The following is a 22,087-nucleotide window of genomic DNA, read 5'->3' on the forward strand; positions in this document are numbered from 1 at the left end:
AAACTAGTTTTTGTATAAAGCTAAGAGAAAGAAGGCGAACAATTATAAACAATTATAAAAGTTTCATATGCAGTGCATAAGAAAAAAATATTAGCTGTCATAGAAATTAGAAAACTTTACATTAATTTTAACATATCCAGGAATTCCTTGATGTGAATGTAAAATCTAGTGATATGGTTGTAGCTCACTGGGTAGATTAAAGTTTTTATTTAATTTTCAGATTTAGAGAATAATAGAACATGGAAAAGAAGGAGGGAATTTTATTTTTCCTGTTTTGTAATATTTTATTTGGAAAGTTTCAGTTTTTTTGGTGTATATACATTTGAAATTAATGAAAGGGTTATTGCATAAAAAGCAGTAGTTATTTCAGAAAGATGGTTTAACAAGTATAGAAATGTGGATTATATAGTTGCTATAGCATTATACCAATTCTTGTGGATTTGCATATGTAGTAACATAGTTGCAACTAAAAAAATATGAGATTAGGATTGTGGTATGTTTGCTAGCAAACAAGATATTAATCCCAGTGGAATGTTTTCCCTCTTGAAATTATGTACTCATTTAAATTATATTTTTCTGTCCTTATCTAAGTTTTAAAGATCAGTTATTCAGATAGTTATAAGCTGTTCTCATCTCACAGTTATAATTTTTCTTTTAGATATGCTATGTCAATATCTGTGGTTATGGAACCAACTAAAGTAATTTAGTAGTGTTTGAACCGATTGATTCTTAATATTCTTGTGGACTAATTATCTGTTTCTGTTAATTTATACTTTATCTTTTTCAAAGACCATAAGTAGGTTGGGAAATGTTTTTGGATTTTGTTCTCTTAACCTAAATGATTTCTAAGTGCACCTGCTGGTTTGGAGTAACAGTACTGAGAATTCATGATGTTAGACTTCCTTATATATGAAACCACTAATTTTTCTCTTTTGATCAGTTGTTAAGAGAAAAAGCTGCCCTCACAACTTTGATGAAGATAAAGTAATAATATGTGTGTCATTTCAGAAATTGTAAAATGCAGTACAGCTATAAAAAGATATCATTAACAATAATATTAGAACTTATGTGGGAATGCGTATTGATGTCCTGATTAATGTTTGTTATGGCCAATATGCTATAAGTCTAGGAATTGTGGACCACCTTTTTTTTAAAATGAATGTTTAATAGTTATCTGATTAGAAATTTAACCTTTTCAGTAAGACTGCCTAGAAAATAAGATTAATTTCGCTACCTCTATCCATTTCAGGAAGATTTATCAGGTGGTTCTAAAAGAATTTTACCCATTTCTTGTTATTTGCAGTCGTCATGTTCTCTAGTGTTGCGGTAGACATTGAATTAGGGAATATCGAAGCATCGTTCCTAAGGAAAATACAGGGCTAGGTTCCTGTGAGCCTATATTTTGGTCACCAGATAAGTACATACCCTGGTTTATGTTTCTGTTTAAGGACACCTTTAATATACATTGTTAATTCATTAACATTGAATCTATGACTAGCGCATTTTAAATCATCCCTCAAGGAAGCTTATTCAACACACTTTCTCATAAGGCACATTGAAGCCTTCTTGCACTAGGGGCACTAGGCAGCACTTCAGCACTGTATCTGGGGGCCATTTCAAACAGTAAATCATCAACAAAACACAAAAATGCAAAAATCCATGGTACTAACTAGACCTTAAGAAGAGCACTTGTTTACTACAGTAAGAGAGCTAAACAGGAAGGCAAAGTGTTTCCTGTTCCACCTCAACTGGGACTCCTGTATCAATGATATTTGTGATAAGTAATTTAAATTAATTTAATGCTTTACCCTTTCATTTGGTGATAAGGAATCATGAATTGTGTGGCATCAGAAAGAAGATGAGGGACTTTGGCCAGTGTGACCGTGTGCAGCATCTCTTAACACTACCTGACTCAGCAATAGTTATGCTCTTTAAGTAACTCCATTCTGACAACCTCTGGATATTTCTGGACATAAAAATATGGATATCCAGTATAGCAAAGGGGTTAAGAGCATGGGCTGTCTCTTGGTATCACATACTACATGTGTGACTTTAGGTCTGTTAAGTTCTTTGTACCTCAGTTTCTTTTCTACAATGAGGATAATAATAGTATCTACCTCATAATATGTGAGAACTAAATGAACTGATACATAGAACTTACTTAATATAATGCCTACCACTTAAGTTAGTGCTCAGTAAATGTTACAGTATTTCTTTTGTTATTATCATCCTTAATTTAAGTAGACCCTTTTATTCCTCCCTGTCTCCTACTGTCATGGTGATAGAGCAATTGAAAAACGTATGTTTTATGATACTTCTCCAAATTGTAACCTCATCCAGTACGCATGTTTATTATAGATCTGATTAGTCATTTCTTTAAACATTATAAGAGGTCGTGAAGCGGAGGAAATAAAGTTAAATATATATGTTCAGTCCTCCATTGTGAGCCAAAGGTTGATATGGGGACTTTAGCAGTAATCACCAAGGACTCTTTTTAAAAATATTCATTAATATCTGTCTTCTTCCGGCATTAGTTTTTTGACTGATTTGTTCTCTGAAAATGGTTGATAGAGTATATAAAGTTGACTCTTAAAGTGAATTATGAGTTATGTTAAGACTCGATTAGGAAAAAGCAAGACTATCCTTCCATCTTACCATCATGTCATTCATTCACCTTGTATGAAAAATATTTCAGAAAAGTTTTCAAAAAGGAAGGAACATTTAATGAAGTATTTTGGAAACTGAGTTTCAGACATTATGGAATGAATGAGCAATAACCAAATTAAGTAAAGCTCTGATAAAACAGAATTGTATACTTGGAATTTTTTCTCAATTTATTTTCAACCTTACATTTTACATATGATATTATAAAAATGTAATTGTGATGTGCTGCTGTGTAGATATGAGTGTTATAGTAAATCTATTTTTCTCTTAACGTTATGAAAATGTTTAAACATACAGCAAAGCTAAAAATTTTATAGTGACTCCCTGTATTGACTCCCTTTATGCCCACCACATAGATTCTATCACTGAGTAATTTATTTTTAAAAAGGCCGTTTGATATAGCAGTTTTATAAATGAAAAACTGGTACACTCTAAAAAAGCAAATATGTGATCTCCAGAGTCTTTAATAGAAATGAAATAAGGGTGTCTATTTTTTTAAACTTAGGTAATTTTCTTAAATTGTAATAATAAAATTTCAAAAGTAAGTTTTTCTGATTTATGTTATCATACTGTTTAATCTTCATTAATAACAGTAAAATAATAAAATCTCATGATCCCATTGACAGCACAACCAAGTTTTAAAAATTGTTAAAAGATTTTTAGAATTCAGCATAACCAATTCTTGTAGCTTTAGTCAGTCAGACATTGGTGGGCTCTGGGACTAAAGTTGGAAATATTCTCAGTTAAAAATACCAAATAATTTTTAGGGATAACAGTGTTTTGAGATACAGTTTAGGATTTAGGGTGGATCTGGGCTTTTGTCCAGAAATCAGACTACTTTGTTCAACATTTGAATTCCTAAACATATTCACTAGCCTAGACACTTTCTTAAATGGACCAGAAACCCTGCCATTAATAAAATATAAGACAGGGAAGTGAATTTGCTTTTGGAAAATGTTTTTATTACCAGCATTTTATTTATAAATATAATTTTCAGTGTCATAATTTTAATTTTTGTCATTGAAGATGCTACCTATTTTTTTCTCTGGTGGTTCATGTTAGAATGTGTTTAGCCATGTTAGGCAAGATATAACTTTGATATTTTCTTTAAGCATTTATTATGAAAACAGGTGTAATTGCCTGGAATGTACATTTTAGAACAGTTATCTGAGGTATCTTTAATCATAGTTGTTAAATACCATGTTATTTCTCCCCCGGACCCCCTGCCCAGATTTAAATAACGACAATGCTCTGTTACTGAACTTGTCTCAGAAATGATGGAAATACAGGTCATAGTAATTCTGGATTTGAATCATATTATTGGCTGTTAATAATCTTCCACAGTCACATCTACATATATCAGAGGGAAAGAATCATTTTAGTGACAGTCTATTATTTAATCAGAGAAAACGTTGAGTTCACACCTCGCCTTCTGTAAGAACAAGCGTAATGTCAATGTGTAGTCCTTTTTTGTTTTTAAAACTAAAATAGTTCAACTTTATATGGAAACAATTTTCAAAAGATCAGGAAATGGTTTTGTGGAAATTTGCATGTAAATTTGTACCCATATTTTATCTAAAATGTGTAAAAATTATTTTTAATGTTCAAAAATGTTAAAATTTGAATATTACCAAGGAGCAATTTTATTTCTTTTAGAATCACCAAAGTAGTTAATAAAATGACTATGGAACTGAAGAGATTTTTGCTGTAGGATCAAGTGTGTTGGGACGTAATGAATACTTAGCTTTAATTAAAACAGTGGGAAAAACTGAAAAATTCAAACCCTTTGGAAGATTTAGTCAAAAATTTTAAAAATAATGATTTGAAGCTAATACTTTAGACATTTTCATAGAAACAGAAAAATGGGTTTTTGAGTATAGCAGATGTGGATGACATACTTTATAGGTTGTTTGGCGTTTTCTTGTAATCTGAAATTTACAAGTAGAACTGTTTGACCCATTAAATGAAAAGATTTGAATAGGAATTCCTAGATGAAAAGCCATTTTATTCTGAGCTTTAACTTAAAAAAATATAAGAATTCATTTATGGGTAGACTTTTATAAAATGTTTTGTTATTCAGGCCTTATGGATGCTAGAATTTTTTTTTTAAATGTTTGAAAAAATATATAAGTATGAGAAGCAAGAGTACTGGAGCATATTATATCTTTTAAAGGTCTTTTAGGGTGACCAAAAAAAACCCAAAACCCCACATTCTCTCCTAGTAATTTTTTCCACATAAAAATGTATTGAAGTTGAATATAGTTCTACTAGGTTTTATTTGCCATCTTCTACTCAACATTGCTATTACTCTACTTAGTCATTTGATTCTAAAGAAAAAGTATATTCTTGTTTCGTATGTGAATGTACTCATTAAGTCTGCACACACCACATAATGCACAGAAAAAAATAACACACCACATAACTCACAGAAAAAATAGGTGTAACATGCGATGAAGCACAACAATAAAACACAATGACCTCTTGCCTACCTTAAGAACTAGAATATATCATTCAGTGTATCTATATTGTCTTTATGTAGCCCTCTACTTCCTCTCACCCACCTAGATGAGAATTTTAAAAATTATCCCCCCCAAATTTATTTCCCTATTATAAAAATACAGGTTCTGTGTATATTCCTAAACAGTATATTTTTTGCTTATTTTTGAGCACTATATGTGTCATATCAATGTAATTGGACTTTTACAATCTTTTTCTTTTTTTTTAAAAAAAGATGTAATTGACATTTAACATTATATTAGTTTCAGGTGTATAACAGTGATTCCACATATCTGTATATTAAGAAATAACTACCACAATAAGTGGGGTAGGGTGGGGTAGGGTAGATATATGATGATGGAAGGACACTTGACTTTGGTGAACACACAATGCAATGTGTATTATATAATTGATGTATTATATGATATATAACTGTATACTTTAAACCTATATAATTTTGTTAACCAATGTCACCTCAGTAAATTTAATAAAAATTTTAAAAATACGATATCGTTAACTATAGTCACCATGCTGTACATTACATTCCCAGGACTTATTTTATAACTGGAAGTCTGTACTATCTTAATCTATTTAGCTTAGTCCATTGGCAACCACTGATCTGGATCTGTTCTCTATATCAGTGAGTTTGTTTGTTTTAGATTGCACATAAAAGCGAGATCATACGGTATTTGCTTTTCTGTGTCTGACTGAACTTCATTTAGCATAATGCCCTCAAGATTCATCCATGTCATCGCAAATGGAAAGATTTCCTTCTTTTTTATGGCTTGTGTGTACCACATTTTCTTTAGTCATTCATCTGTCAATGGACACTTAGTTTGTTTCTATGTCTTAGCTATTATAAATAATGCTGCAGTGAACATAGGAGTGTGTATATCTTTCTGAGTTAGTGTTTTTGTTTCTTCAGATCAATACCCAGGAGTATAACTTCTGGATCCATGTGGTAGTTCTGTTTTTAATTTTTCCAGGGTTTTTTCCATGGTGACTGCACCAGTTTACATTCTCGCCAACGATGCGCAAGTTTTCTCTCCTCATATCCTCGCTAGCACTTCTTATTTTTTGTCTTTTTGGTAATAGCCATTCTAACAGGTATGAAGTGATACCCCACTGTGGTTTTGATTTGCGTTTCCCTGATGATTAGTGATGTTGAGCATGTTTTCATGTACCTGTTGACCATGTATGTATCTTCTTTGGAAATGTGTGTGTTCAGACCTTCTACCTATTTTTTAATCAGTTATATGAATTCTTTACATATTTTGAATATGAACCTCTTATCAAATATATGATTTGCAAATATTTTCTCTTATTCTATAGGTTGTGTTTTCATTTTGTTAATGGTTTTCTTTGCTGTGCAGTTTTATGTAGTCCCACTTGTTTATTTTTCCTTCTGTTGCCTTTGCTTTTGGTCACATATCAAGGAGCTTACTACCTATGTTTTCTCTTAGAAGTTACATGGTTTCAGGTTTTACGTTCAAGTCTTTCATTCATTTTGAGTTGATTTTTTTGCATGATGTAAGGTAGTGGTTGAGTTTCATTCATTCTTTTGCATATTGCTGTCCAGTTTTCTCTACACCATTTATTGAATAGACCATTCTCTCAGCATAATTCTTGGATCCTTTGTCACAAATTAATTGACTATATATGTGTAGGTTTATTTGTGGGCTCTCTTTTCCATTCATTTGATTTTTTTTTTAATGCCTACAGCACCTGGTCTTCCTAGGTGGTCTCCCATCCAAGTACTAACCAGGCTCGACCCAGCTTAGCTTCCGAGATCAGATGAGATCGGGCACGTTCAGGGTGGCATAGCCGTAGACAACATTTGATATGTTTTTATATCAGTACCATACTAGCTTTGTAAAAAGGTATGAAATCAGGATGTGATACTTTCTGGTTTTGTTCTTATTTCTCAGGATTCTATTGTGCTCCCATACAAATTTTAGGGTTGTTTATTCTTTTTCTGCAAAACATGCCACTTGAATTTTGATAGGAATTGCTTTGAATCTGTAGATTGCTATGGGTAGTATGAACATTTAACAATATTAATTCTACCAATCCATGTACACACAATATCTTTCCATTTATTTGTCTTCACTTTCCTTCATCAATGTCTTAGAGTTTTCAGTGTACAAATCTTTCACCTCCTTAGATAAATTTATTTCTAAGTATTTTTTATGCAGTGGTAAATGGAATTATTGTTTGAATTTCTCTTTTTGGTAGTTCATTATAGAAATTCAACTAATTTTCATCTATTCATTTTGTATACTGGAACTGAATTTGTTTATCAGTTTTTTTTTGTTTTTTTGTTTTTTTGGTTTTTTTTGGTAGAGTATTGAGGGTTGTCTCTAATATCATGTCATCTTTTATGATATGGATGCCTTTAATTTCTTTATCTTGCCTAATTGCTTTTCCTAGGACTTCCAATACTCTTATTTAATAAGAATGGCAAGAAAGGGTGTGCATCTTGTTCTTGATCTTAGAGGAAAAGTTTTCAGCTTTTGTCTCTTGAATATGATGTTAACTCTGGGCTTATGCACTAGTTCTATTTTCTTATGTTTCCCTTGACATTTTACCATACCTACTAAAAGAAATCCTAAGTTAATATCTTAACCCTCTCCTATAACACAAAGACTATAGAACAGTTTAATACCAACAGCTCCTTTCCTGATTTAAATGGTTCCAGACTAAAGACTTTTTAAATACCATTGGTTTCATCTAATTCATAGTTTTCCAGGCTCACAAATGCCACTGTTGGAATACCATGTAACCTTTTATTATCATCCAAGAATTATTTTCTGCAGTAAGAAACCTGCATCAGGGAGGTATTCGTTCCATCAGCAAGACCTAGAAACCAAAAACTGCTGATAATCACTCTTCCGAGGTTTTTATTTTCTGAAGAAGTGCTACTTGGAGCAGATTCCGTGCCCACTTTTTCTTGGGAGTTATCTCTGACAAAGTGAACTTTTATGTTGAAGAAATACCTTATGAAGGCTTAAAGTAAACATCATTATTTCAAAGGAAAAGTAGAACGTGGCCTTATTGGTCTGGTAGCAATTGTATGAAATAATACATATTCAACATTTATTTTTAATTGATGACATTTATTTAGAGAAATTTTTAATCGATGACATTTATTTTTCTATCAGCTTCTGCTCTCTGGTAAAAATGTATATTGTTATTCCATATATAGAGACTGCAAAAGAATCATTTGGCCAGCTTATTCAGATGGCTCTTATCAACAGGAACTTCCATAGTGTAGCTAGTGTGGATAAGATCGAAATTTCAAAAAAATATTAGAGTGAATCATTCAGTGTTTTTGAATATGTTCTTTGTATATTGGCACTGTCTCATTTGTATCCATTTCTTTATTGTTAACACTCTAAATCTTTTAACCTGGTATTTTTTTCTTTATAAATAAGAAAAATTTAGGCTCTGAAAAAATAAAAGTAAAATTTAAGTGTATCTCCATCATTTGAACATGCAAAAAAACAAGATTGAAAAAAAATATCATTTTTAAATGTGCTTCCTTATTTCCGACTATGAATCAGAACTACCGAAATTTATGGGCAAGTATTTGATGTAATTTTAGGATTATCAAACACTATCTGAAATTTTCTGGATTTAGCATGTCACAATATTATGTTATGCCCTACTCAAATTTCAGTGTACGTTGAATTATATTTCATTTCTATTTATATCGAAGTCTCAAAAGAGGTATTGAGAAGGACAAAGTGTGACTTTCAACAGGTGAAAAGGATTGAGTAATAGAAAAAAAATCAGTTTGAATTTAAACACAACTTTATTGTGGAAATTTTTCTGAAGTTAATATATTTAAAGGATCTATTAATAACATCATTAAGAAAGAATTGGTTTGAGACTTGTAATTTATGAAAGGTAGAGGAAGGGGAAAGGTAAGATACTAGTATTTTAGATAATTCCAGATAGAGAAATTCTATTTAGATAAATAGCAAAATGCCCTTTGGAAAAGCTACATAATAATAAATAATATACATATCATTCATAAACTATTCAAATCACTTAAGTATTTTAGTATTAGTATTCAGAATTTTTAATTTGTGTACATTATAGCAAAAGAACTGTTTTGTTTCAGTATTTGTATTCACTCTTTAATGGCCAACACCACTTTCAATAGTGAAAAGTAAAACCTACAAGTAAATTTCTTATGCACCTGTTGTGATTTATATGATGCAGGGAAATATATATCTCTAATAGAGATACAGATTATATAGAGAATATATAAGGATGAGCATATGATAACATTCCTTTTCCTGAGGTATTTTTTGGTCCTTGCAATAGTTTTTACACCTACTAATTTTTCTTTTTTACATGTAAGCATTATTATTATTTTGTTGATTAAAAAATATGTTCCTAAGGAGTTAATTTTTAAATAAGTATTATTGCTAATACAAGTCTTTCTCTATGTGTCCTCAGGGTACTTGCAGTGGGGCATGGGGGCAGGAGAAGGGTCACATAATAGGCAATAAAACTTATAATGAATTCTTTTAATACTTTAGTCGTCAGCTGCCTTAGGATTCAGTATTTTATGTTATATTGAATTCTAGGTATATATTAAAGTAAGCCTCCAATGTAGTGGTTGATATCAATGCAGTATTTTCCTTTACAGAGACATAATCCTCATTTTCTTGAGTGATATCTTTGAAATATCAAATTGTTCTTTGAAATGGACAGGATAGAGGGATTGGATCATAGCTGGCACCATTTTGGATGTTCTAGCTTTTTAAAATGAAGAAAAAAGTTGGCAGATTTGCACTACCTGATTTCAAAATGTACTGTATAATGCTACAGTAATCAAGATAGTGTGGTATTGGCATAATGATAGACATATAGATCAGTGGCACAGAGTAGAGAGCCGAAAAATAGATGGTCACATAAATGGTCACTTGATTTTTGGCAAATGTGCTAAGGTAATTCAGTAGGGAAATGATTTCAACAGATGATGCTACAATAATTGAATATCCATATGCAAAATAATGAGCCTCGACCTTTGCCTCACATCATATATAAAAATTGACTCTAAATGGGTTTTAGAAAGTGAAGTTAAAGCAATAAAACTCCAAGAATAAAACTTGAGAAAGTTTTCATGGCTTAGGATTAAGCAAAGATTTTTTAAAAGCATGAAATTTAAAAAAAAGTAGGTAAATTGGACTTCTCAAAATAAAACTTGAGAAAATGAAAAGTCAAGCCACAGATAGAAAATATTTGCAAAATCTTTATCTGATAAAAGATTTCTATCCAGAACATATGAAGAACTCTTACATCTTAATTGCAAAAACTAAAAACAAAACAAAACAAAAAAAAGCTCAAAATAGGCAAAAGATTTAATAGACACGTCACCTTTAAGGCTATATAAATTCTAATGATGCTTAATGTATTTAATTATGTAGGAAATGCAGAGTGAGATGCAACTATGCTAGAATGGTTAAAATGAAAAACGAAAAACAAAAAACATCATACCAAATGTTTGGGAGGGTGTGGATTAGTTGGAGGTGTCATACATTGCTATTGAGAAGGCAAAATGGTAAAGCCGCTTTAGTAGTTTGGCAATTTGTTATAGGTATACATATATTTACCATATTAACCAGTGTTATGGGTTGAATCGTGTCCCCCAAAAAGGTATGTTTAAGTCCTAACCTTCGGTACCTTAGAATGTGGCCTTTTTTGGAAATAAGGTCATTATAGCTTAAGATAAGGTCATACTAGAGTAGAGAGTTCTTAATCCAATATGACTTGTGTTCCTACAAGAAAAGAGTGACACAGATGACACAAAGCGGAGAGATGGCAATATGGGATAGAAACATAAGAGGAGAATACTTAACACTGTGTGACAGTGGAAGGAGAGATTGGAGTTATACAGCTGTAAACAAAGGACTGCCAAGGATTCCTGACAATACCAGAAGCTAAGAAAGACTTTCCTAGAGCCTTTAAGAGAGCATGGTTCTGGCAACACCTTGATTTCACACATCCAGCCTAGAGAACTATAAGAAAATAAATTTCTGTTATTTTATGCCACCCAGTTTATGATACGTTGTTATAGCAACCTTAGGAAACTAATACACCCAGCAGTTCAACGCACAGGCATTTGCTTAAGAGAAATGAAAGCATAGTTTCACAAAGGTGTACTTGAATATTTATAGCAGATGTAGTCCTAATAGCCAAAAGCTGAAAACCAGTGTCTACCAACTGGGTGAATGGATAAACAAATTGTGGTATATCTACATAAAGGAATGAGTCTAAAGAGATTATGTGAAATTAACAAACCCATTCACAAAATGCTATGTACTGTATGTTTCTACTGATACAGCGTGCTAGAAAAGACAAAATAATAGTGACAGCACATCAGTAGTTCTCATGGAAAGGGTGGGGAAAGGAGATTAACTGCAAGGAACAGGAAGGAACCCTTTGGGGATAGTGGAATGTTCTAAATCATGATTGTAGTAATGTTACAGGACTACATGTTTGTCAAAACTTATCAAATTGTTCACTTCAAAATGGTGATTTTTATTAAAAATTCTACCTCAACAAAGCTGATTAAAACATTTACGAAGAAATATAATAAATGGGTACATTGAGCATATAATGAATATACTTTAAGATTGAATAAAAAAAAATTGTCTCAAGATTGTACAAATGTTACTTTAGGCTATGATAAAATTTCTAATAACTGTCAGTTGCAGAATCAAAAAGTACTACATCTCAATAACAGAAGTGATGGTAATGTACCCTAGAAAAGGATTCTAGTGATAAAGACTGATGTCAAGAGGTTGAATAAAATTTTAATGAAACCTGAGAGTGAAGGAAAGCATTATTTGCAAGACTAGTAAATATTTTAAGTGGCCATTTGACTGTTTTCCTTATGTGTACATTTTATCTGCCATTGAGTCAACTTTGACTTTTGGTGACCCTGTGAATGAGTTATGTCCACAATGTCCTGTCCTCCATAACCCTATTCAGTTCCTGTAGTTCAATGGAGTCCAACCTTTTTGGCACCAGGGACTGGTGCTCCGATGAGAATCTAATGCCTGATGATCTGAGGTGGAGCTGAGGCAGTGATGCTAGTGCTGTAAATACAGATGATGCTTTCCTCACTCCCCACTGCTCACCTCCTGCTGTGTGGCCCCGTTCAAGGGGTTGGGAACCCCTGCTGTACATTCATGCCTATGCTTCTTTTATGGAGTCAGTCCATCACATGCTTGGTCTTTCTGTTTTCTTGCTGCCTTAGATCTTTTCCAGCATTATTATCTTTTCCAAAGAACCCTGTGTTCTCATGACGTACCTAAAATTACACAGCCTCAGTTTTGTCATTTTAGCTTCCAGTGATGCTTTGGGCTTAATTTGCTCTAGGACCCATATGTTTGTCTTTCCGGTGACCTAGAGTATCCACAGAGCTCTTCTCGGGTATTGTATTTCATAGTAATCAGTTTCTTTCTTACCGTCCTTCTTCGCTCTCCAACTTTCACATCCATACATAGTAATTGGGAATGTGAAGGTGTGTATAACCTTAGGTTGGTCTCTAATGACACATCTTTGCTCTTCCTGACGATCTTAATTCCTTCATTGCTTCACTTCCAAGTCTCAGCCTTCTCTTGATTTCTTGACTGAAGCCTCCATTTGAATTGATGACTTAACCAAAGTAAGCAGAATCTTTAAGTTTGTCTTCATTATTTATGTTAAAGTTGTATATTTCTTCTGTAGTCATTTTTGTCTTAATGTTCAGATGCAGTCCTGCTTTGACTTTCTTTCACTTTCATCAGAAATCACAGCTACTTTCTGCCAGTAAGATGGTGTCATCTGCTTATAAGTTACTGATATTTCTTGCACAGCAGTTTTCACTCCTCTGAATCCAGCCCAGTGTTTTTGTATATGTTCTACATTCCGATTAAACAAAAAGAGATAAAATGCACCCTTGTCTGATGCCTTTGCCTATAAGAAGACATTCTGTCTCTCCATATTCTGTCCTGACAGTGGCTTCCTATCCACAATACAGGTTACTCATCAAGACAGTTAAGTGCTGAGGCACACTCATTTCTTTCAGAGCAACCCAGAGCTCTTCACGATCCATACAAAGGCATGAAACATAGACTAACCTCCTGTTTCCTTGACGTACCTAAAATTGATATACTTAAATAGGCTTAGGGGAACTTTTTTTCCTTATTACTGGGAAAGTGGAGGATTGCCTTTTATCTAGGCATGCGTAGAGCTTTTTGTTATACCCAGTTAAGCAGAGTAGATACTATCCCCTTCATTCTTCCATGAGACATTGAACTATCTCTAGTTTTGCACATGTGGCACTGTGTTGCATTTAACCATTTTCATATCTGTAAATTCAGTTTTCCTTACCATAGTTATAATGTCTGGCTTCTGATAATGTACATAAAGTCGATGGATAGGTCAAAAAAAATTTTATAGTCTACAGCCATGCCACCCTGAACAAGCCCGATCCCGTCTGATCTTGGAAGCTAAGCAGGGTCAGGCCTGGTTAGTACTTGGATGGGAGACCACCTAGGAAGACCAGGTGCTGTAGGTGTAAAAATAAAAAATAAGAGATTGTAAGCTGACAAGATCCTTGCAGTCTGTGAGGTCAACAGAGGGTTGCCTCGCCCAAAAAGAAATAAATAAATAAAAATAAAATTAAAATTAAAAAAAATTTTTTATAAAAACTCCATCTTGTGCCCTGATGCTTGTTGTCATACTTAACATTTATTTAGCAAGCATTTATTGAGTACGTGTTCTGTAGAAAGCATTATATTAGCTGTTTTGGGACATAGAAAAATGCTATAACATCTAAACTTTTAAGGTTAGAATAAAATAGAATCTCTATGTAGTGTAAGGTGTAATATAAAAGAGGAGGGAGGGTAATCATTAGAGCTTTCAGTTGGATCATAGGTTAAAAATATTGGAAAAACTGTTTAGTCTGCTCACAAAGGAAATCCCTTTTCAGCAGCTATAATATTCAGAATAATCAGTTTAAATGTCTTTTAACAAAACAGTTTATGGGATTTTTCTGAAGTTATCTCCTTACTGTCATATATGTTGAGTTGATCAAAAGAGTTGGACTGTGCAGTAAATGAAATACTCTATCTTAGAAGAGTAGAAGACTTGAATTTTTATAAGTCTCTTAGAGGTTCCTTCTGGTGGTTCAGCACATTTCCTTTTCTCAAAGAAGTACAAGCACTATACTTTAGAATTTCACTGGCATTTTTTCCCCTTAAAGTAGGTTTTAGTCCTCATATAGAGTATCAAATAGCACTTGAGACATAGTCCTTTACCTTTCCTTATTAGGGGCATTGAACAGAAAATTGAGGCTTAGTATGTAATATCTTTTATATAGATGATCACTATAGCTCAGTACTAATTGTTAAAAATGGATGTCAGGGTTTTTTGTGGGTGATGTGAAAAAGGATTCTTAATACTGTAAGTTTTGATAAGGTTTTGTGAAATAGAATTGTATTCATGGCTGTTGCTTTCGCTTTTTGACTGGAATGATAACCGAGCTTTCCTTGCATATGAGGTAGTGTGATCTAGAAGAGCATTGGAGTGTGAGGCACATGACACCATCACAAAGTGAAGGGTCATCTGGGCAGACTTTACTACAATTGACTTAGTACTATAGTGATGCCTGTGCCTTAGGCAAGAGAAAGCAATCACAAATTAAAGAATATTTGTGAAGCCTTCTGCTACATTTGTCCAAAGTAAGAAATCAATATTGGTAAATTACAATGAACTAAGCTCTAAGCTTTATTCAGATTTATCTGTTTTTTTCATTATATCTTTTTTTTTTTTTTTTGGTTTAGGAGCCATTCCAGGCAGGATACCACATTGCATTTAGTTGTCACATCTCTTTGGTCTAACACATCAATTTTCAAGCATATTTTAAGTTTTCCAGATGTTTGAAAAAATAATGTTTGCTCTTGCTTAAGAAACAAAGTATGTACTGAACTTCACTCAGTCTTTTCTTGTTAACTCTAGGCTGTTATTGTGAAAGATGTTACTATACTATTCTGTGCCTTCAAGGGTTTACATATTTCATGTTTTCTGTCTTGACCTCAAGCTGTTGCGTTCTGCTTCTAGTTGGCCGTCCATCAGGGCGACCTAACCAGAAAGCCAAACCACCAGAATGTACTAGATAAGTTCAGAAAGAGGAAGTTACTTTTAGCTTTAGGGAGGACCCTCTATTTATTAATGAATTCAGATAAGAAAGAATATTGAAAGAGGCAGGAGTGATCAGGGAAGTAGGAGAAATGACATGAGTAAAAACCTGAGGAATTTTCCAAGAATTCCAGAGGATTTCCGTGGCTTTCCAATGCTTCCGTTCTTGTGTTATAAGAAGGATTGTTTTAAAAAGCTTGCTGAATGACTGGATATGGAGCCCTATGAGAAATGAGACTTAAATCTTAAGTTTTATGCCCGCACCAATGGTGATAAATGAAAGTGCTATTTTTAAAAATAACATTTATTTTTTTATTATGAAAGTATAATTATTGTAGAATATTTGGTAAGATTCAAAAGCAAAAAGTAAATAATAAAAATCAACCATTTCTTTGTAGACGTAACCATTTTATCTCTAAAATATGATACATATCCATATTTTTTACACATTTTGATATATTACTATATACAGTTTTGTTACCCTTTTTTCCCCTTACTCTATCATTTTCCCATGTCAGTCTTCAAAATCTTGATTTTTAGTGGCTGTATCATAGTTCATAGTACCATTTTGTTGGACTTTTTAAGTTAGAGTCTCATTATTGTTATTTGCTTTCAGCTTCCTTGTACAAAGTCTTTATCCACATCTCTATGTATAGTCTCTTAGGAATGGCTTTCGACACATGCGATTATGGAACCTTTAAAAAACTTGTACTCTTCTCCTCCCACTAGTAGTGAGCATAACTGTTCCTCTTAACACCTTTGCAGTCAGGTACAACAGTTTTGGTCTTGAGAAGGGCCAGGTCTTATTTTGAAGATTATTTTGACTTTGTTGAGTTTGAGGTAAACAGTTGGACAAATATAATGTTCAGTAACTAGCGCTTGATGAAGCAGAGAGATAAATGCAAAATATATAATGCTACAACTAAAAGTTTAGAAATTGTCTATATGTAGTTTATATGAAACAGGATATCTCTAAGAGAGAGAGTGTGTTTATGTCTGTGGGTGTGTATAGTATGTGTAATGACATCTGTGACATTATACATAGGAAAAAGTAGAGCGCTAAAGACTGAACTTCAGGGCAAACCCAGATAAGGGATGGAAGTGAAAAAAAGAATCTTTCGAGGTGAAAGAATGCTGGAGGTGATAGAGAATGTGTGTTTACATTAACAGGATATTGTGTTTTCTGTAAGGCCTTATCCTGAGGAGTACGTAGTTTTTGCTTATTGTGTAGCAACTGCTTTTATAATTTGAAGTTTCTGATCTAATTATAGTATTCCAATAATGCCAGTAGAAGTGTTTTATGTTATATAGTGAACCTTTTGCTGTTTTATATTCTTTCAGATGGTAAGATATTACTAAAGTCCTTGAATGATAGTTAACAGGTCTCAAACTGTTCAGTTGTTTTAAAAGTATTTTATAGCAAAATGGTCATATAATATCTACTGATGTTACTGTTAGTGATTAGGCTTAATAATTAGATATTATACATAATAATATATTTTTCCATTATGTAGAATTTTCTAAATGTTAGCATGTAAAGTGAAAGAACTTACTAAATGTTTAACTAGAACTTTAAAATAAGATTTTACCTGTCTCTAATAGCTCTACCTTGTGTTCATGCTTTTAAGTCATGACTGCACATTGTATCACCTGATGAGCTTTTAACCTCTCTAAACTCAGACCACACCGCACACTGATTAAGTCAAAATCTTTTGTTGGGGGATAGGATGGCTAGGACCTAGAAATCAGTCATTTTTAAAGCTCCACAGGTGAATCCACTTGGTCGCCAAGGTCATGTTGACCCATTGTTTCAGATGTAGTAATACCACCAGTGAACTACTATAATAAGTCCTCACTTAACGTCGGTAAGTTCTGCAACTTTAAGTGAAATGAAGTACATTGGCTCTTGAACAACATAGATTTGAACTGTATGGGTCCATTTACACCCAAATTTTTTTCAAAAAATAAGACAGTACTATAAATGCATTTTGTCTTCCTTATGATTTTCTTAACAGTTTCTTTCCTCTAGCTTACTTATTGTAAGAATACAGTATATAATACATATAACATATAAAATATGTGTTAAGTAACTATTGGTTATTGGGAAGGCTTCCAGTCAACAGTAGGGTATTAGTAGTTAAGTTTTGGGAGAGTCAGAAGTTATTTGTGGACTTTTGACTGTGCAGGGAGATTGGCATCCCTTAACCCTAGCATTCAAGGGTCAACTGAGTAACAAAACTGATTTTATCATATGCTAATTGATGTAGCCAAGATTTAAGTTCCTGTGGTACCTTATCAACTTAAAATGAAACAACATGTTCAAGGACCTGCTGTAGTTCCTAACAGGATTGCTTATTAAAATCACCTGGGAGATTTTATCCATCCTGTTCTTTCTTTCTCCCCTTATTACTTGAGTGAACTAATGTTAACTGATGAGAATATAGCCATGCTTTAGATCTGTTAGGACAAAAAAAACAGTAGGATCAATTTGTTAATTGCTATTTTTCCTGTACTCTTTTCGGGAGATACTCTGCTTATGTAAGTGACTTCGGATTTATCCAGTATTGTTTCATGTAATAATTTTGTGGTGTTTGTTCAGTATTTGTATAATCTCTATGAGGGTAGGGCTGGTGTCTGTTCTGTTTTTCACACTGCTTTCAGTACCTGATAGTGCTCAGTACATAGCAGATACTCAATAAATGTTACAAGAATGAATCATTAACACTGAGTTTTGGGAGTACCTCACTGTTTTCTATCTATATGTACTACATATATGTTGAAGTTTTATAATTATATTATCCACTGAGGAAAATGATCTTTCATAAAGCAGGATAAAGGTTTATTGAATTTTGAAAGTCTTTTGCAAGTCAAAGATTCTGTGTGGACATTATTAAGTTTTGAACAAAGATGTAGCACACAACACAAACAATTCCTAGGAGATGCTACATTTCTGTACTTGGCCCTTATATCAAACTTCAAAACAAAACAAAATGTATAGAAAAACTAATGGCCAAACAGGTGCTTTTGGAGTCTGTCCTTAGTTTAAGCTTTATAATAAACTGGACTAGAGCTTGGCACATTTGTCAGCTTGTTAGTTGTATTTTACACAGTCATACTCTGTCTTAAAGTAGAAGGTGGAAAATAAAAATAAGACAGATGATCCTGTCAAATATGTTTGACTTTTGATACAGATTTACAGCATAGTGACAAAATAGCTTAAGTTTTGGATAGGCCTTAACTTTACAGTGTGCAATGGGAGGAAGGAAGTTAACTAAGAAAGGATAAGTAGTTCTAGCCAAGATCTCTAAAAGCTCTTATTAAATCTATGTTATTTTAGAGTTAGGGAATCTCTGTTGCCAGAGTTCTCCAGTTTTAGGATTGAGGATAACAAAGCATATCATACAAATTTACTTTGCCTATTTAAAATCTTTTATAGTTTAGATTTACTCCTGTGGTCTTAGGGCTTCAGCCATATAAAACTCACTTTTTTTTTTTTTTTTTGTAATTCAGAATAGAAAAGAATATACAATAAAAGTGGTTTTCTTTCTACTCCAGATTACTAAATCCTTCTTAGAGAAAGCCATTATTAGTATTTTCTTATGTATCTTTCCAGGAGAGTCAGTTCATATTGCCAGCACACACATCCAGCATGCAGATAGTTTATCCCTATAGCAGAAACATTCATATCCACTGCTCTCTACCTTCCTTTTTTCCCCTCATTTAACATATTTCTTGGAGATCGTTCCAAGTTACTTTTTATTTTTCTCACTGTGAGCTTGTATGATCCCCATATCCTTAGCAGATGAAGTCTTCCTTATTTTGTAATATCCTTTTCAAACCCAGTTTCTTCCCATAATCTCTCCTCTGCTTTGCTCCCATTTACTTTTTTTTTGTCTCTCTATTATACACCTACCTGTCACAGGTCTGCCATATATTATCGTGACTTATATGTGGTTCTCTCATCCCAGATGTTACTTCCTTGTCTCACTCTGCACTCTTCATAATCTGGCCCATTCCACCTAAAGGTCTTTAATTACCACCTGTGTGCCAAGTTCTCAGCCCAGGGCCCAACTCTTGAGTTGTAAAGATACGTATATATCTTTGAAAATACATCTTTAACATGTCTATTTCTAGTTTATCTCAAATACATCTTAATCCTAGTATTTCTAAAACCAGCTTCTTTTTCATTGTTTCTGTCTCTACTGTTAATGGCATCTATATTCATCTCGATCCAGAAAACTACAAATTTTGATATCCCCATCTCCCTCACCTCCCATATTTCAAAAACATGAGTTTGATTGGTTTTTACCTAAGTACCTCTCAAATCCATCAGCTTCTTGTAATATCACTTTAATACAGCCTGCTATCATCTTCACCTGGATTACTCTACAGTAGTCCCCCTACAGCCCCTCTGGTCCTTTTCCAGACCATTCTCTCTACACTGAGGAAGCTTTTCAAAATGTAAATATTAGTATGCCCTCCTCCCTCGCTTAACATGTATTGATGACTTCCTATTACATTTAGAATAAAGACAGATACCTTTAATATAGTCTGATAAGGTTCTGCATAGACATTTATTACTACTTTCCTCTTTAGTTCATATTTCACTACCTTCTCTTTGCTTGTACCACTGTGAACTTATTTATAGGCCTTGCCACTCCCCTTGCTTCTTACTGCCTCAGGGCATTTACATATGCTGTTCAGCCTTTTCCAGTTCTCCCTTCTACTTCTAGTAAACTCCCACTGGGTTTTTAAAATATCGTCTCAAGCATTGCTTCCTCTGTGAATCTTTTCTGATCTTCCTAACTAGGTCACATCCCCCTAGCACTCAGCAAGGTATACCTCTCCTTTGTACCACATCTTCTGTTTCACATTTTTTTGTACTTTTGATTAATATCTATATTCCCAGCTAGGTGGTAATTTCCCTGAAGGCAGTGGCTATTTTATCTTTAGTTTCCAGCACAGGTACCCAGCACAAACAGTAGACACTCAAATCTTTAATGAATGAATATATTTCTACTTTCTCCATTGACTCTACTGTGGAAAGTATGCAAAATGCTGTACTTTGCATATTGTAAAAGCTCAAATACACTTTTCAGAATCAAAATGAATTCATATACTCAGTGTAGATTAATAAGCAATATCATTCTTTACTAGACTTCACAAGGTCTTATATTTACCAGAGAAAAGTGATTCTGGGGGAAGATAATTGTGAATTGCTAGCAGATAATGAGGTCTATTATTTTAGTTAGTAGAATTATTTCCCTATATTGTTTTCTAGTTTATTCCCCTCTTTCATTGTCTTATATCTCTCCCTAATAAATTGTAAACTCCTAATTACTTTCAACCTAGCACTCAGGGACACCACCTGTTCACTTATAAAACAATTGTTTGAAGTTTGAAAAGAAATAGAGATGATTAAGATTGTATGCTGTCTAGATACTGTCTGCTAGCCATGAGACTTAAGAGGAAACTGAAACTACTTAACTGCTGTGAGCCTTGGTTTTCTCATTTTCAGTATCTGTCTCAAAATAGTATTTCTGTGAGGGTTAAATGAGATACATACCATTTAACCTAGTGCCTCCTGGCAACATACAGCTCTTGGTCAATGCAAATGCTTGTTGTTGTTGCTACAGCTGCTATTCTTGTTGGGATACATTTTCTCAATACAGAGGTTGCTTAGGTTTCCAGTCTAGCTAACTTTTGTTCATTTAGCTTTTGATGTACTTAATTAAATTTATTCTGTATGCCAGAAATAAGTCAAAGCTCTGACCACCGTGGATAACTTCGTTCAAGTGAACAACTCATTGATAAATAAGATTACCTTACCCTGTTTCCTGTGTTTCAGAAAAGGTAGAACTCAGTAGGCTTCATCTGAGAGCGTAGTGGACTAGGAGGAGAATGGGGTGATGGGTGTTTGAATTAGCATTTTGGAGTGGAGGATAGGCATTTTTGATGTCTCCATTACTAAGAGAAAAACCAGGGATCTGCAAATAAACAGTACCTTATTTAAAGTCATGGGGAAATGACTTGTGAGCCAACTTTGAAACCACCATTTATGTAACCGTGGTTAAAAAGTGTTCCAAGTTTCAAAGTACCTGATTTTAAAACAAGTTGGAAACTGTTTTTATAAACCAACACTTAAACATTTTCTACTTCTTGCTTTAATATAGAAACATTTAATTGTTCTGTACTTTATTTGTATTTTTTTCTCATTGATTCACTTTACTTTTTAAGAGCAGTTTTAGGTACACAGCAAAATTGAACAAAAGGTGTAAAGAGCTCTTATATACCTGCTGTCCCCACATGCACAACCTCCTCACTACTAACATCCCGCATCATACTGGTAGGTTTGTTAAAATTGATGAACCGTTATCACTTAAAAACCATAGTTTACATTAGGGTTCATTCGTGGTGTTCTACATTCTTTGGGTTTTGACAAATGCATAATGACATGTATTCACTATTGTAATACCACACAGAATACTTAGACTGTTCTAAAGATCCTCTGTGCCCTGCCTGTCCATCTCTCTGCCTAAACCCCTGGTAACCACTTACCTTTTTACTGTCTCCATAGTTTTGCTTTTTCCATCATGTCATATAGTTAGAATTATATAGTATGTAGCCTTTTCAGATTGTCTTCTTCCACTTAGTAATATGCATATACATTTCCTCCACTTCTTTTATGATTTGATAGCTTTTTTTTTGTTTTTTTTGTTTTTTG

The 22,087-nt window shown here is 33.3% G+C and overlaps 1 protein-coding gene, 1 non-coding gene and 1 pseudogene across 4 annotated transcripts in view; 2 read left to right on the forward strand and 1 right to left on the reverse strand.

Moving 5' to 3' along the window:
* UBE2E3 (ubiquitin conjugating enzyme E2 E3) overlaps nucleotides 1-22,087 on the forward strand; it is a 76,776-nt gene that overhangs the window by 41,556 nt on the left and 13,133 nt on the right. The window lies entirely within an intron of this gene.
* On the reverse strand, nucleotides 6,874-6,992 carry LOC112470565. Its single transcript, XR_003043027.1, has one exon. It is a non-coding gene; the product is annotated as a 5S ribosomal RNA (ribosomal RNA).
* On the forward strand, nucleotides 13,623-13,741 carry LOC112470799 (annotated as a pseudogene).

This window comes from Pteropus alecto, unplaced genomic scaffold, assembly GCF_000325575.1.
Source record: "Pteropus alecto unplaced genomic scaffold, ASM32557v1 scaffold3, whole genome shotgun sequence".
In the NCBI taxonomy this organism is placed as follows: domain Eukaryota; kingdom Metazoa; phylum Chordata; class Mammalia; order Chiroptera; family Pteropodidae; genus Pteropus; species Pteropus alecto.